This window comes from Zonotrichia leucophrys, chromosome 2, assembly GCF_028769735.1.
Source record: "Zonotrichia leucophrys gambelii isolate GWCS_2022_RI chromosome 2, RI_Zleu_2.0, whole genome shotgun sequence".
NCBI classification, from domain to species: Eukaryota; Metazoa; Chordata; class Aves; order Passeriformes; family Passerellidae; genus Zonotrichia; species Zonotrichia leucophrys.
In genome coordinates, this window is record NC_088171.1 from 88228462 (window position 1) to 88246523 (window position 18062).

The window sequence follows — 18062 nt, forward strand, 5'->3', positions numbered from 1 at the left end:
TAGAAGGCAAACATTTTGATTACCTGTGTGTAATTTTTAATCAAAACCAAAGAAGTCCTTCCTTTCATGCTTAGAGTACACAATCCTTGGAAGAGAAAAATATTTTGCTTGGCCTGTACAAAAATGAGCAAGTTGGTGTCTTCAGCCATAGTACCTTGCTACTTCTAGGCACTATGTATTATGAAAACTACTATTACCACAATGCTAATAATTATTATTAACAGCAACACTGATAGTGACATCTCCTTGCTGACAGGTGACGCAACTCTCTCAAGAACTAACAAGACCTAAATCGTTTCTGAAGACCAAAGACAGGACTAGTAGAAGTTTTAATGTATTTAATCATGTCTCTCCACTCTGCTACACTCAACATTCAATTAATTTTTAAAACCTACTTTTATATTATTAAGTTATTGTAAAACTTTTAAATAAATGCTTATTGGAAATGAAGGCTTTTTTATGTTTGGCCATTTTAGATTTCTTAAAGTTTAGCAATTATTCTTCCATTTCTCCAGTGTGTTTCATGCTCTTTATTAGTTTTCTTATTTCACTTACCTTAAGTATTTCAAATTTTAATAATGATGAATATGATTAAGATTAGAATTTATTAAGTATTTTAAAGGTCTTCCCTTTCCACATGGATTTAAAATTGAGTTAAGCTTTAAATGAAACGTCTCGACACTTGGAAATATATAATATTATATATTATGTCACTCTAGCAGTGATCCAGAGGGTAAAGCTGTGAGGCAGGGCTAATAATAAAACCAATCCTGACATCCAACCCTTTATTTTCAAAAAAGAAGAATCCTCTCCTGCCTTAAGATTTCCTCACTTTGAGTACCTAGCAGAATTCTTAATGATGGCTTGAAGTCAGTCAAGTGTTTAAGGTGCAGGGACAAAACCAAGGGTCAAAAAAAAAAAATAAGGGTCAACTTATAGCTGTACAGGTTTTTAAGGTTTTTACTTATTTAAAAAAGATGAATCCTAGGAAGTTTCTCCCAAGCAGTATGAAGCAGCACACACAAGCACTCAGGGGTCAAAACGCATATAGAGGTCTGTCCTGCTCAGTTCCCAACAGCTGCTCAGCTCTCTGCAGGAATGCAGGGCTTTGGAGGGAGAGAGCACGCTGCCCACAGCAGGACACAGCCAGACCCCTGCCCAGCACTGTGCCACAGCTTCTGCCAGCAAGGGAACAGCAGCTTTCCCTCCAGCAGGACACATGCTCACCATGGCCACCAGTAGCTCAGGCAGGTCCTGAGATGGAGCTAAAGCATGGAGCAAAAGCCACAACTTCAATGAGCTCTGACAGCAGCAGTCAGGGCAACAGGCAGCCCATGGTCACTGGCTACAGCTGGGAGAGGTGGGAAAGGCAGGACAGGGGCTGAGAATGGGAAGAGGTAGCTCTGAGCCAGACACAGGTGGAAGAACTGCTGTCCTGGAGGGGAACACCCTGGCTAATACTCTTCCAACAAAGCCTCCACAGAGGCGCCATTTGGCTCTCATGGGCACCAGGAGCACAGCTAGGTGATGCTCCTCTGGGAGCAGCTTCTTCTTTGGCCCTTTCCAGCCCCAAGGATGGAGACAGCACTGTAGTCATTACACAAAACTACAGCATGAGCAAAACAACAGGCAACCAGCTGAGGCTCCTCAAACACAAACCATCCACTGACAAAGGACAGGCACTTCCCATCCTGACCAACACTCCTGTGAGACAATGTGGACAAAAAGACCTCTAGGTAAACCCTTAAGTGGTTTCTCAAGTTTGATTCCTTATGCACCTCATGATGAAGGACAATATTGCAGTTCTGTGAAATGGAAGTATAAAAAGCAGCTAGTCATTTTTTAAACTCCTTCTCTGGGTATAATACTTTTAAAATCTGTGAGGAAATTTGGCAGAGGAAGGAAATATTATTAATTCTTAAACTTTTATTTTATATTTAATGCTGCTGTTTAATTGAAAACAGAGAACAGCATTTAATACTCTCTCCCACTGCCCAAAAAAAGAAATGGGCTCCCTCATCTTTTGAGGCTGCACTGAAACAAATATCTTCATTGCTATTGCACTTTTATGATGTAGTTTTTCCTTGCTGTCTTATTTCAACCAAATTGTATTTTTAAAGAAAAGAAAAAAGTGGCACATGTATAACACAACAGAATAAAAACATATTAATAACTTTCATTGTGTTTTTCCCCTGGTTTAATAACATTTGCTATTTTATCTTTATTGAGTGCACATTAAGCAGAGATTTGTCAGTATATAGAGAACAATACAGTTCCCATTGTTTCACTGTGGTATTTAGTATATAGGCTGTCAGCACTATGAAATGATACTGTTTATGGGAAATAACAGGAGAAAGAAAATATAATATGATCAACCAAAAGAACATTAAAATGCAATATCCATCAGGACATCGTTTCATTGCTCAGGGAAAATGCAAAATTAGCTTTTAGTTTAATTTACATACTATTATGTTTGGAGTGTGTAACTGACTTCACCAGTCTAATAATATACCAACTATTTGATAAAATCATATTTCAGACGTAGGGTTTTTTAATACAAGTATCAAAAACCATGCAATGTGTTAGCATTAGTCATGGAGAGTTATTCAGCCAGAGTATTGGTTCATAAGCTGCAATATTCATATGCTAATATCCTTGCAGATTAATTTTACATGGGGAACTCTTTGGGAACCAATACAAGCCAGTCTGTCCTGCTGGAAAAGTCCTAGCCCAGCTCTCTGATCTCCTTATGTGCTACAATTCACCTCTTAACACAGCATTTACCATATCTGTGTGGTCTTGGTTCCTTGTAAAAAACCTTCTTCGCACACCTACATACAGCCTCATAAAAGCCAGTTTAACTGAACATTTCTATCTCTTAAAAGAAAAAAAGATAATTTAATTTGGAGCATTTCAATAGTAGAGTTTAAGGCCAAGCGAGAACACTAAACTGCGTGAAAGTTTGAGAACCTGCAAAACCTACAAGGCAAAGAGAAACTACCAGATCAATCTTTGTGAGCCAAATGTCTGCTTCTGACAAAAGCACACTTGCCTAAAATCTGACTTCATGCGACTTAGAAGAAATTGAAAGACATCATTTGATGAACTGAAAGTTGAACTGAATCTTTTAGTAACTACTAAGCTGTGTAAATATCTACCCCCCAGAGGACAGTCTCGAGGGGAAGCACAGAGAGACACCCTGGAGGCAGGGTAGCCACCCTTCCTACTGCACAGGTAGCCACCCTTCCTGCAATGGCCTGGTGCCACAGGGCACTAAGTGACTAAATTGTCTCCTACTTCACAACCCACCCATAACCCCACGTCTAGTCACCTAGCTCCTCTCTGGCTAAATGATTACTACTTTGGTATTATGAAATATGTTCCTGTAATCCTTGAAACTGTTCTTTGTGCTACACATTTCTGAACTTTGTCTAAGTATCACTTCCAAAAATAACCAATTTACCTACGCACCATCTGGACACTCTGTGTTCACCTCCTTAACTTTTTGTTATTCTGTGTTCTACTACAGTCACCAAAACAAGCCCGCCTGAGCTCCACAGGTTATTTCTCACAGTCTTGACACTTCAAAATTCCTGCACTCCAGCTGACTATAGGCTGCCAGTTATATTGCCCAAAGTCTCATAATAAAGAATGAAATGTGTAGTTACAAGGCAGCAACTCTACAGAGTCATAAATTTTGATTGGTGGATATAATTGCTATTCAGTAAGATTGCATATACAATATTACTTGGAAAGCAGATATAGAAAATGCCCTAGGGAGAGAATATATATCTTAAGTATGGCAATATTAACAAAACCAGTATGAAATAAACACAAGCTGAAGGCAAAATTAAACATTATCTGTCAAAAGATAAATATCACATTTCCATATACCAAGCCATAAGCGGGAGAAAAACAAGTGACAAAATAGGGAGAAGTGGGCTCTACAGAGGTTGTAGACAAGTGTGATTTCATTTGGACACAGAAAGGTTTTAACAGATAGGATCACATCTAGGAGTACCTCAGACTCCTAGAATCACAGAATGGTTTGGGCTAGAAGGGACCTTAAAGATCATCTCGTTCCAACCACCCTGCTATGAGCAGGGACACTTTCCATTAGCCCAGGTTGCCTGAAGTCCCATCCAACCTGATTTTGAACACTTCAAGGGATGGGGCATGACATCCCTTGAAGCGACACGGGGATCCATGACATCCCTAGGCAATCTGTTCCAGTGCCTCATCACCCTCATATTAAAGAATTTCTTCCTAATATATAATCTAAACCTAACTCTCTTCTGGTTTGAAGCCATTTCCCCTTGTCCTGCCTGTCTTAGGTTGGGAATGGGGGTTTGTATTCTATTCCTATCTGTTAGAGGTGGGGCAGTCATCTTCTGTTAATTGGGCAGTTTTCTTTATTCCTTCTATAACCAATCCTCCCTCAGGAAATATATCTTCTGTTAATGGGGCATTGAGTCTCACTGCATGACAGAAAAAAATTACATCATCCTACTGAGAGAAGCTCCACCCAGAGGAGGAGCCAAGCATTCCTAACTGGATATAATCATCGATTTTGGGATACCAGAGCAGCCTTTCTCACTGGATTCCCAGAGGAAGACCAGGCCCATCTACACCACTGCCAGACCTTCAGAGGAAGACTACACCCTTCTACAGGATCCCTGCTCCAACAGAACCACACCTGGCACTCCAGGAGGACTGCAGCCACCATTCTAATTGGAGTGTTACCAACACCCTGACCAACAGGGTATCAGGTTGTGTTCTGACTCTGATAGTGTTGTTTTGTATTACTGCATTGTTTATTTTATTTTTTATTTTCTCCCCTAATAAAGTACTGTTATTCCTGTTCCCATACTTTGCCTGAGAGCCCCCCTTAAAATCAAATTTATAACAATTCAGATGGTGCGGGTTTACATTTTCCATTTCAGGGGAGGCTCCTGCCTTTCTTAGCAGATACCTGTCTTTTCAAACCAAGATACTGTCACTACATGCTCTTATAAATGTCCCTCTCATATTTCTTGTAGGCTTCAAATACCAGAAGGCTGCAATTACATCAGCCCGAAGCCTTCTCTTCTCCAGGCTGAACAATCCCAGTTCTCTCAGCCTTTCCTTATGGGAGAGGTACTCCAGTCCTCCAATCATCTTGGTGGCCTCCTCTAGGTTGCACTAACAGGTCAGTGCCATTCCTGTGTTGAGGACTCCAAAGCTGGATGCAGAACTGCGGGGGGGGGGTCTCAACAGAGCAGAGCAGAGGGGCAGAATCACTCTCTCACCCTGCTGGCCACACTGCTTTGGATGCAGCCTGGGATACAGCTGGCCTTCCAGGCTGTCAGCACATGTGGCCGGGTCACATCCAGCCACCAGGTTATTTTAGTAATCTAAGTCAGATACCATTTGGAGTCAGCTTCTTCTTTCCAGTCACTGTGTAAGACTTAGCTACCCCAAGGGATGCTCCTAAATTAAATAGTACAAAGTAGCTTTAACTATGTAATGTAGTACATACAGCCTTTCTAAAAGTGCTGGAAGTTCCTGACACAGGGCATGGTATGACAGAGGGTATGATATGCCTACAAACTGTATGGACAGACAGACAAAGATCCTCATTATGCAAAACCATTAATAAAGTGCATTAACAGAAAACAAAAGCCTCCTAATATGGCTTGAGATTTGCCTTTTCTGGATATTTTCTGGATTAAACATTTAATAATATTTTTACCTGCACCTTCAGTTCCTTTTTGGCATCGATTTAGACAAAAACTATTACTTCAGAGTATGTTTTCTTAATAAAAACATGCCTCTCATCTAAATAGTCCTGTTCTGCTAGACAAGGTAATGTTTTATTTCCCTTTCTTAAGGCCAAGGAGCTCTTCAAAAGACCACAAAAGCATAGTGCTTGATGAACAAGGCCATAGATGCTCAAAGCCTGAATAGTTAGTATGCAGTTAAAGGAGTTCCTCAGCATGACTTGACTTAATTGCTGCAGGCCTGGTGAAGTAACGCAGCAGTGAGCCCACAGTCATGGGGCACATTCTGACAGTCCACCAAATTCATCAATTCAAGTAATCACAGCTTGACCCGACTGCCAAATGCTGCTCCATACTAGGCTCCAACCAACCTGGATAATGGTACCAATATCCTAAGGGCTGCTATCCAGTTACAGAGTTCTGTGGGAAAATGGTGTTTAATTAATGGTTTTGAGTGTTTGAGTTGATGGACTCATTACAAAAAGCAAAGCATGAAATGTGCAATTACATTTATCCATAATAAGCTCCCATTATTTTTTCCATGTGCTACTGGCTTGCATTATTTGCTCTCACTGCATTATTACCTACAGCAAAGTAGGCAGAACATCAAAACCCTTCACAGAGAATACCAGACACTCTCTTTGCTTGCTGTACTCCCCAGCAGGGGCTACACCAACTCCACAAAAGCTCTTCAAGTGGATGAGGTTATTCAGTGTCATTATGCACTGACACTGCTCTATGCATGAGTCTCTACTTGTAGGTTTCAGTTTACAGCCTACTGGTACTGAGGAAGAGGGGAGCACAAAAGAAAGCAATGATTTCACATTTACTAAGAAATCACATCCAAACCTATGTATTCTTCACAGCTACAGAAAAAAAAATAGAAATAAAAACTGCAAGCCATCAAATTTCATCATTTGCCAACTCCAGTGTTAAATAAGACTGCAAGAAAGGGATCAAGCAACAATCCCCTTCATCCTTACAGGCCTAACCTGTAAGGCATAGCTTTACTCAGTGCATCACTGGGGCAGGAATAAATATCGACTGCACTCAGTGATGTTATTTCCATGGACAGCTTTAATGGGTTGTGTGAGGCTGGTTGAAGTCTTATTTGTGGGCATGAACCAGAGGTATCCCAGCTTCATACAAATAACCTACTGCAGCCTGTCTCTCTGTCTTTGGATGAAATATACATCACAAGTGATTCATATTCATGCATTTCTTCAAACTACAACCTGCTCAGACAAAAAACAGCATTCAACCTCCAGAGAGAAGATATGATCATCTTTCAGTCTCTTTCTTTTTTCCCTTTCTCTCTGATGAAATTGATCATATGAAAGAAGAGTTGAAAGAGAGCATATTCCCCAATCTTCTATTACCAGAAAATGCTTTTGTTGGTTTTCCAGAAAATTTTACAGAAATATTCACATTTGTGTAGGAAAGAGGCAGTTTTGTGTAGGAAAGAGAATTCCCTCTTGAGATGAAAACACAATGGCAAAAAACAATGTTTAAGGTATCATAATAATTGTTTATAATAGCGGTCATTACCTAAACATTCTAGTAGCATACTCCTGCTTTTTTTCCTTCCTTTTCTTCCCATGAAACAGCCACAGACTTATAAAAATGTTTAAAACTGACTTTTCTAGTCAGTTCTATTTCTTGCTCTGTGACCTGAAATAATGGGCTTCATATGAAATCGGGGACAAAACAGTGACTCAATATTCTCTCCAAAATATATAAAACTAATTTTGAAGATATACAGAAAGCCTTTAAAATTATTTTATGTGTTCCAAAAGTACTAGAAGATAAATTAAGTTCAAAACAAAAACCAACGAGTAACCCTTTGCCCTTAAAATTCATTTAATTACACAGAAATAATTCTTTATGAGCTTCTGGCAGCTGGAGCCTTGGGTTGAACTTCCAACCATAGCAATAATTAAAAACCCACATGAGAAGTGATACACACAACGAACACTCAACAAGAGAAAGCAAAAATCAATTGTTCCCACTGCTGAGGCCCTGCAGAAGTACTTCCTGGCCATCATTCCTTCCCAATGACAAGACCACATTAATGCCTTGTTTGGCAAATGTACCCCTACTTCTCTCTGCTGCATTTTCTGGCAAAGAAGCAAGGCTGCTAATGCAAACCAGTGGTAAATTATTCTCCAGTGGAAGTTCTTCATACAAGGCTTCCCACAGACATTTAGAGCCCTTGATTTCCTTCTACCATCCAGCAAAAAGTCCAGGAACAAATAGTGAAGATGAAGTTCAGGGATGTAAGAATAAGTAAAGCATAAATTTCTGTTCAGCATAAATTTGATCTTTCAGGGAAAAATATGTAAAATCAAATGACCACATTACCAAGAGGAACTGTGCATAAATTCAAAGACTGTGGAATGAAGAGTGTGAGTGAGGACTTTAGCAAAAGCCACACTCATAAGATGAGAGGTCTAAAAAGTTTCTCCTGATCCAAAAAGTTTCTCCTGGCCCACAATGGGCAGTCCTTTGCTACAACAGTCTTCAGTTAAGCTATGTCCATATTAAAAACAAGCAAGTTGGTTGTTAGTCCCTTTGCTTAAACCAGAACAGCACTCCAGAATTGCATCTTCCTAGTAAGAAACTGCATCTCAACCTCTAGACTGTTTTTCCATGACCAGTGTATTCTCATATCTCCCATGTCAGCGTTGCTGTGATTTAATACTTATCTTTAGCCATTCAGCTTTAACAGGTATTTCTCCCTTGAAAACCCAGTAGCATCTCTCCACCTGCTCTGGCTAAAACTGCTGTGTTCTTTTATTCTTAATAAATGGTAATTCCAAAAACTCATTTCCATTCCAGCCATACCTCTTCCAGCTGGAAGCCCTTTTTCTGGGAGCAACAAGGGATCGGAGAGCAGGAGTGGGGGAGCAGAACAGGCATTCCAGAAGATGATGTCAGAATTTTGAAAACCTAGGGCAGGTGTCCCTAACTTTACTGGAAAAATACCTTGTTAGACCAACACATCCAGATTTCTTGGGTTACACTCCTAATTGTTATTCCTGATTTACACTCCTAAATGATTGTCGTGTAGTCAGAAAAAACAGCATTATTCAACCAGGGAGAGGTTTCAATGCTTGAAATGCCCACATAATGCTTGACCAAGATCTCCTGTATCTCCTTTTACCCAGTGAGCAGCCCTCAACCAAAAGTGAAACCACAAACATGACACAGCAAGAATGGTGTGTAAAAATGTTAAGCGTAGGAGTTTCAGTATCACGACTGAGTAAATACTTAAGACTTAATACAAACAGTTTACTTTTAATGAGGCAGAGAAAATACTGAGATTTCATTAGGGAGATAGTAATTATGCATGAAAAACTATGTATAAGCTTTTCTTCTGCATATGTATTGGGTTAATCTAGATATTTTTCCATCATAAAGCTTTTGGCTCCAAGTTTCCACAGATTAATTTATACTTTATAGTAATTTAATCCAAACTGCTCTCTCAGGTGAAACTATTCAACTATAAATAGACCCACCTAAGAGGTAAGATTATACTCAATTGCTTTACCTCTATCGAAGTTAATTGACCACATGAGATATGCAGATATCAATAACAGAACTCATTAAATAACCTCATTTCTTATTTAGGGATTTTTTAAAATAAGAATTATTTTGTAAATTTTTTGAGGAATGACTATAATTTCTTGATACCTTCACAAAATTCTAATAAATCAGTACAAAAAGCATCTCCTAATTGGAAAATAAAGTTGTTTCCACTAAAAAAAAAAAAATCTAACAGACACAAATTTCTCTAAATAAAATTTAATAGGTATGCAATTAAATATTGGCATAAATGTTCTGTTACTACCTCTTTTACTCAACCTAAATTAGTTTCTACAGGTTATCTTCCATTTCTTAGGGGTATTCCCAAGCATAGATTCAAATACCCAACAACCATTTTCAGAAATGTTCTAGGAATGAAAAAACACATTTATCAAAAAATACTGTTATAGGAAACCAAAGGTTTTAATTCTGAAAGAGTTTGGCAACTGTAGAGATTTGTTAACTAGTTCTGACAAAAATACCAGCTTGCTAATGAATAGGTCTGAAAACAGCAGTATATCATAGAAATCCTACTTAACAGACCTGCTTTAAATACAAATAACAGCATGCAGCTTCCAGATACTTAATTTATTTTAAAGTTCCCTGATGTCCATATTAAAGGTTTCTAAAAGAAAACTAAAAATCTCTTGAGCTGTTGGCCCAAACCTGTAATTTACAATCATCTTCTGTAAAGAATGGCTAGCATGTGATACAACTTTTGGAAGTTTGGTGATTACTTTGAATCTGACTTTGGGGAGCAACAATCCACTGTTGCACACAGCCATAAAGCTGTTTAAAAGGAGGAGTTTGTGACCTTCAAGAGACACTACATTGCACAGGGTACAGATACTGCACTTTCAGAGGATAGGCACTCTGAATTCAAAGGGCTGCAACCCAACAAAAAAGGTCTTTTCCAAGGTCCAGTGACTCGAAAGGACCCCATGCAGAGTCTGATTGCATTTCTGCTGTACTACAGTGAATAACCAAAGCAGAACTTTGCCTTCAGGTCACAGAGACCTCAACTCTACAAAGAGAAACAAATTCCATTCAAACATGAAAACACATGGCAAGGTTTCCAGAGCCTTTGAAATAATTATGAGTAAATCTGAGTTAAACCATTAACAAATACACTATAACCAGCACTTCCTAAAAATACGGCACTGATCGCCTTTCTGGTTTCAAGCCAAGTTAAAGAGCTGGGTTACAATTTTTGCAGAAGCCCAAATGACCTTTGAAACAAGGTGAAATTTTATTTTCTTTAATCAAAAGCATTGGACTGCTTATACAGCTGTATCTTCATCTGGCACCTACAGAACATTTTCAGTCTCTAGGGTATGCATGGACTCTCTAAAAGTCCATGTATCAATTTTAAAAGTGCAACATTTGTAATAACCCATAGGCAAGAGGAGTAGGAGTGCTGTAATAACAGGCAAAAGTAACAGAATATCGAAATCACACAAATCAATTTACTAGAGTCAGTTATATCAAATGAAGAACTGCTCCAAAGGTGTGTTTAGACATCCAGGTGATTCTTTATTTCCTCCTAGCACATATTGTACATATCTTATTTAAAAATATGCAGAAATGTGCCTGTGTACGCAGTGCTGAGATGGGTATATGAATATATGTAAACAAGTATCCCCTTTAGAGGATAATTAGTGTTTTCCTGTTGCTTCTTGTAGCAGAGCATAAGGAAAAGCAGATGTGAGCCTGAAGACTCCCTTCCCTTACAGCTCTTTTCTACTTTCTTTTCTCTAGCGCTTCTCCAATTGTACATTTTGATATTTTTGGCAAAGTCATAACGTAGAAGCCATCACATCTGCTTTCAATTAAAATCAACATCTACAGAACATCATCAGCGCTCAACAAAAAACAGCACCAACTTTCAGTAACAATACGCTAACCTCAGTTATAGGTGAGTATCTTTGCATGCTCAGGCACACTTGTAATTTGAATAAATTTGCATCCACTATAGAACTCCAGTACTGGGGACTGAGCTCAAATACTGCTCAGCTCAATGCAATTCTACTAAGTCAACTACTCCTTTGCATCTTTGTTGATCAGAATGCTCTATGTTTAAATGAAAGTAGTATTTGGGACACCAGTGAAGTTAGTCCAATTTAAGTTATTACCAAGAGATATAAATATCTGAGCATCATAAAAACCCAATGACAGCCTGACACTACTGATATAAACACACAGAATTTCATTTTTGGTAGCAACCTGACATTGGATACCTTTGGCTACAAAAATGAGTTTCACCATTTTTCATTTTTAATTTTTTTAATGGACCGAGCAATAAAGCAATTACTACATCATCCCAGTTTTTACCAGCTTCACTAGGTCATAATATAATTTCTCTCAATCACAGGGTTTCTTTCAATACTAATGACTTTCAAAATTAAAGAGAATTATCATTTCATCATAAACAATTCAAAGTACTAAATACAAGTGGCCTCATTAACTCTAGACTGGCTTTGAAAGTGAGTAAAATATTATACATGGAAAAACGAATATTCCAGTCTCCCTAATCTCTGAAGTCTGAGCTTAAATTCACAACTCTGCCCCAACACCAGCTATTACACTTTGCCTCAGAGCATCTAAGAAAACATGATATATTTAAAAATCAAGGTCTTCCCCCACAAACTGCATAATACTTGAATACATGACAAGACCAGACACAACATTCATATAATATATCTTACTCAATTTCTGAGACAAGATACTTGAAAATGCTACCTATATAAAACTACAGATGGCATATAGGCTTCCAGAAGTGACTACTGTCACTTGGATTCCAAGTATGGGTAGCAATTCCCTCTGTGGAGCCTTCTCCATAACTAGCACAGTCACATGGAAGTGCTAGAGCTGCTGGAATTCCTTAGGCAGGCCGAAGGCTGCTCTTTCTCTACAGACCATTTCTACAGATGCTGTACAATCCAGATGGCTGAACATGCTCATCGTTGCACGGGCAGAGCATGTCTGGTGACACATGAAGAGTTACACAAGCAAAGAAATTCAGGAACTGAATCCATAACATGAAATGAGGATTGAGAGGTATTTTAAGTGAGGTGAGAATTATTTATGACAATTAATTATCTAATTAATAATAAACAGTATTACCATAATTGGAAAAGTAATACTAATTTACTTTTATTTCAAAGCTAACTTATGCACTGTTAATTTTCAAATACATCCTCAGACTAGACTAGAGTTATATGCAGTTGCTATAACTAGAGGTAACATCTCAGAATAGTACTGAGCTTCTGTAATGAGTTCTTTTTATATCCTCAAAATTTCTACTTTTTGTTGCATTTGTGCTTGCAGAGATTTTTTTACCATATTCCCCCAAAGCAAGTATGTTTACACAACAATAGCACATTTGGTTTCCATAACTTGCATTCTAAAGCTACTTATTAAGATGAAATAAACTTCTGTTTACAACAAAATAAAAAATAAAATTCTGTTTATTTTTAGCAAAACTGCATGAATATGTTTCACCAAGAAAAACCTAAATGCATCAACACCACTTTCTAAAATAGTGAGTAAAGGTTCCTAGTGGAGCACAGAAAGGCCAAGGTAGGGCTCGGGGCTTTGGAAACAGCCCTAAAAGGGGAGAGGAGTACACCTCTAAACAAAGGAACAACAAAATCAAACTGGTTAAATAAAAATTAGTATGTTAGCATGCCCTCATTTGTGTCCTTATTTACAGCTACCTCAAGAGGGATCCAATTTCTAAGGAACTGTAAGATCACAACTATTGTAAATCTGGTAGAGTAAGATATCTCAATCTGCCCACCACATTTCAAATTAGACTACTAAAAATTCAAACAACTATTGGGGAAAAAGTATGGGTCACAATACTCTGAAACAGTGGTAACTCAAAGAATGCTTCTAACTCAGTGCATACAACAATTGGTTTTACATGTTTCATTCCAGATCTACTTACTTTCCAAAACTTCTCTCCAAACTTATGCCATAAATACTGGAATTCAAATAATCCCTATTATGTCATATAATCACCACCATAACAAAATTAATAATTAATCCCCAATAATAAACCAAGAATGAGCCCAGGCAATCAGCTGTACAGAATGCTGGTTTCATGTGAGATAACTGCATTGAGGAAGTTTGCTTCTACATGGAAAGCAAGTATTCCTCAACAATTCGTACAGACACCAGATATCTGATACTTTGCCTCCCCAGAAAATCAGGATAAAGTGAACCTTGTCAGATCAGTCATTGCACAGTGTATACAGAGTACTTTATTTTTTACTACAGAATAAACTACAGGGCTTGTCTTTCCCATTTCTTCTGACTGAGACAAGAAGAAAGGTATTAAGGGCAATTTTTTTTCCCTTGCCTACTCTGTGCTCTTTTTTCCCTACTCCCCCCTTCCAATTTGAAAGAGTTTTCTTCCTTCTCTTATGAAAGATGATGCTTTGTGTTCTCACCACAGTGACAGTAAAATCCACAGATTTAGAGAGAGACACCCATCTATTTATATTTTTTTGTCTACATTTGTATATACACGCATTGTAATGACTGCTCAGTGGAAAGACAATAAGAAACAATCAGTTTTGATAGAAATAGATTCTTCCCCATATAAATTTTTCCCTCTAGTGTTTCTTTTTTTTCTAATATACTACTGTCTACAAGCCAGGAACCCCAGCCAACATATATCCAGAGACTATATGTTAGACTAAACTGCTGTTTTCTTCTGAATCATTCCACATGGAATACACAGTGCAGTGAAGCAGACTCAACATATGCAACCCTGGCTATATCTCACTTGAATTAAAAACCTAAACAGTAAAGTTTCTCCTCTAGATTCAGCTATTTCTGTTCTACAACTAAGGGGAAATTCAATCTACAGTAAAAAAAAAAAACAAACAAAAAAAACCAAACCAACCAACTATCCACACCCCCCCCAAAAAAAAGAAGAAAAATAAAAGAATATGCAAACAAACAAACCAAATAAAAAAAGAGACATGTAGTGACTAGAATGACCCCAACTTCTGTAGCTGGATTCAACCAATCAAACAAACACCACATACACACAGAATCTCTTATACTAAAGTAAAAGAACCAAGAGATTCCCTTCCATGCTTCACCCCTCATACCTAGATTTTTATATTTTTATTATAAATATCAGTTTTACACATTTGAGAAATTCTCATGCTATTTCAATACATGTAACAATCCAAATAATTTTTAAATACACAATACATTCTCTAAACATAAAATTTAGGAAGCAGTTGAAGAAGTGGGAACTAGGCAAAGACAGGTGTTCCCCAAAATTTCTGCACACCCCACTCTTTTTAAATCATTTCACATGCAAGAGGAGAAATCATTGTAAATTAACAGCTACTTGATTAGGTTAGTGCCTAATCACATTCCTACAACTAGAATGGATGAAAACAGAAGTGATGGCTACTAGAGGCTGAATGTAACCACAAGGTATCCAGCATCCAGATTTGAAGATCTGATCAGACACTTTTGGAGACATGACAGCTGTCACGAGATTATTTGGTACTGTTTCTCCCACTTCAGTGGGACTGAAGTTTATCCAGAAAGCATTGCAGTGTAATCCTTGTGACACTTTACAAGTACACCTATCCTTCTGTATACTTGCAGAAATGAAAGAAAAACTGAATAAAGTTCTGATGGTAACAGCCCTTTAATCTCACAGGAGCTGTCACGCTCAGTGATGCAAAGCTGGGATAATCGACTGAGTGCCTTCAAACAAGCGTTACACACTGTGAACTCAACATCCAAAGGAAAGGAGGTTTTCATAGGTTTTTTTTTTTTTTAATGGGTAACTTTAGCACCCATGATCTAAAAAGCCTGATTTGCCTTTCATTATTGCTAATCAGGATATAAATATTCCAACAAAAGCTGGTGTTTTTCAATTTGAAACTGGGGAGGCTGAAAGGGGAAGACTTATCCAAACCTTGAAAAACACCAGACTGAAGGGAAACTCACAAGAATAAAGTCTTGAACTAACTCATTAGAATTTATACTTTTTCATCATTCATGAAGTACTCAACCTCATATATTACAAGCTTCTAAGGACAACCAAGAGGATGAGTTTAAGAGAGAGAAGTAGATGGCTTCAGTCCCTAGAGAGCATTTTACTGGAGTAGCCTCATCCTCTGGGCAAGATGATATTGAAAAACAAGGAATGGAGGGATGATTTATTTTTACACAGCCTACATCTCAAGGAGGCTGCTCTCAGTGCCACATGAAGGCTTTGTCTCCTGTCCTCCAGTCTCTCCCAGTGGATCAGCAGAAGCTGGGGCCATGTCAGTGCTCCCTGGAAGGCAGCCCTGGTTCCACAGCCCTGTGGTGCCGTGATGCTTCCTGTGCTCTGCAGATGAGCTTCACCAAGCCTGAACATGAGGCAGCTCCTAACAATCCCATCATGACTTTCTCACTCATTCACACAAGTTTGGTTTCTTTCCAATCCATAGTTCATGACTAAAGATCAGTCTAAATTCTATTTTCCAAACAAATATGCTTAGGCCTCGACAGAAATAAAGGATGGAAAGTTTAAAGTTCAACTTTAAAATAAGCTTTTGAACTTACTATTGACACAGCTCTTTGTGACAGGAATAATGAATATTTTAAAGCTTATTTTTTGACCAAGACATCTGCCCCGTTCCCTCTTCTTCATGCCCTACCCCTTTCTTCAGCTCAGGGTTTTTACAGAGGCTTGGAGGAATGTAACTGAAGTGACTCAAACTCTTGATCAACCCTTTGGAAGGAAAATATTTAACAGCAACAAATCCTAATTGTTAGTATCTGAAAGGAAAAAAGGTGCTTCCCAAGGAATAGACTTTCTTTATGTTGGAATTACAGTTGCAGTGTTCTGGTACAGGAGAACCACTTCAATGCATGGTAGTCTCCTCCATGCTGTAGAGCCATTAGCTATGTTTGAGTACATCAATAGCTGCTATTCTAATTGATGAAAAGCTAAATTTCCATGTAACCCAAAATCAGAACCTTTTCTCTTTCTGCAGAAGAAAAACAAATCATTAATGTTCTGATCATTAGACAAGTTAACCTATTACTCTGAAAGTGACCCAAAGGACAGATAAAGCTGCTGGTGCTATGACTTTTTAATAAAATTCCAGTTTAGAGAGTTTCACCTGAGCATGAATTTTGAATAGCTTTACTGAAATCTACAACTCATTTATCAAAAACCCCTCAGATTTATGGCTGTGGTTTCAAGAAGACCTATATCAAAGACAATGGGAAGGGAAGGGAAGGGAAGGGAAGGGAAGGGAAGGGAAGGGAAGGGAAGGGAAGGGAAGGGAAGGGAAGGGAAGGGAAGGGAAGGGAAGGGAAGGGAAGGGAAGGGAAGGGAAGGGAAGGGAAGGGAAGGGAAGGGAAGGGAAGGGAAGGGAAGGGAAGGGAAGGGAAGGGAAGGGAAGGGAAGGGAAGGGAAGGGAAGGGAAGGGAAGGGAAGGGAAGGGAAGGGAAGGGAAGGGAAGGGAAGGGAAGACTGATTCTCACCAAGACTCTAGTTTTGCAATTTAAGATTGGGTTTGGGGATATTTAATATATACAGAAAGTGATTTTCCTTTTACGACTGTCACAGTTTTCTCCCTTCTGTATTTCTGATCTTGGTGAGTTTGGAGTGATATTAAGACAAGTCACAGAAGATATGTTGACTAAAACAGTAACAACTTGTAAAAAGAGGGCTTCATTTCATTACCAGAAAATAATCTGTCAGGGACATGCACCTCAGTCACACCAGAAATGGAAAAAACTAAATGGAAAGGAGTTTGTGGGTCCCAATCACATGGGCTGCTCTGTCCCCAGAAAAAGTGAGCTGCAATGCAGTTCAGAGATGTCACACACTTATTTCCTTAGTCTCTCTTAAAAGTACACCTTCTGAGTTATCCCTTAAAGGTTATTTTTGCATTTTAATGTCTCTTGCATGTAATTTCATGCTACCCAAATCATAGCTCACATGGTTTTTAGTTTATTTCTTATGTAGTCGAAGTCTTCCAAGTCACTTCTGATGAATTTAAATGACACATATTTTCATGCACTTATAGTGGTATTAAATAATCTCCTTTTTAGAAGGGCAAAGAGTCCTCCTGCATCCGTGATATCAGGCTGTCTTGGCAGCATTGTACCTGCCACTAAATATCCATGCTAAGGAAGTAAGAACAGGAACATTATCATATTGCTACACTTCATGACATCCCTCCATGATATCAAAGAACCATAGAATTTTTAAGGTTGGAAAAGATGTCCGAGATCATTGACTCCAAACTGTGACCAATCCCCACTTTGTGAACTAAAGTACAGCACTGTGCCACAATGCAGTCATTTCTTCAACACCTCCAAGGATGGTGACTCTGCCACCTCCCTGAGCAGCCAATTCCAATTCTTCAGGAATTAACTCATTCATCAAACACTTCATTTGTTGTGAACACAAACTCTATGACCAACAACAGAGTGCAATTAACTACATACAGTTTTGTCTGAACATTAGTTTGGTCAGCTTCCCAGCTAGGCATTACCAGCAAGTTTGTGTGTGGGGAGGAGAAAGCAACAAGTCTGTGGATGGTAAAAGCTTCTTTTTCATGCAGTCTTTCATTTTGGGCCATTCAGTCTGCTAGGTGGGGAATTCTTGCTAGGTATCCACTTTCATTTAGCTTTTTTTATCCAGTCTCATGAGAAGGCAAGGTGCATTATCAAAGC

At 38.5% G+C, this 18062-nt stretch overlaps 1 protein-coding gene across 1 annotated transcript in view; it reads right to left on the reverse strand.

Annotated features, from left to right (window-relative positions):
* MOCOS (molybdenum cofactor sulfurase) overlaps window positions 1-18062 on the reverse strand; it is a 206364-nt gene that overhangs the window by 178786 nt on the left and 9516 nt on the right. The gene's annotated exons all lie outside the window — the stretch shown is intronic.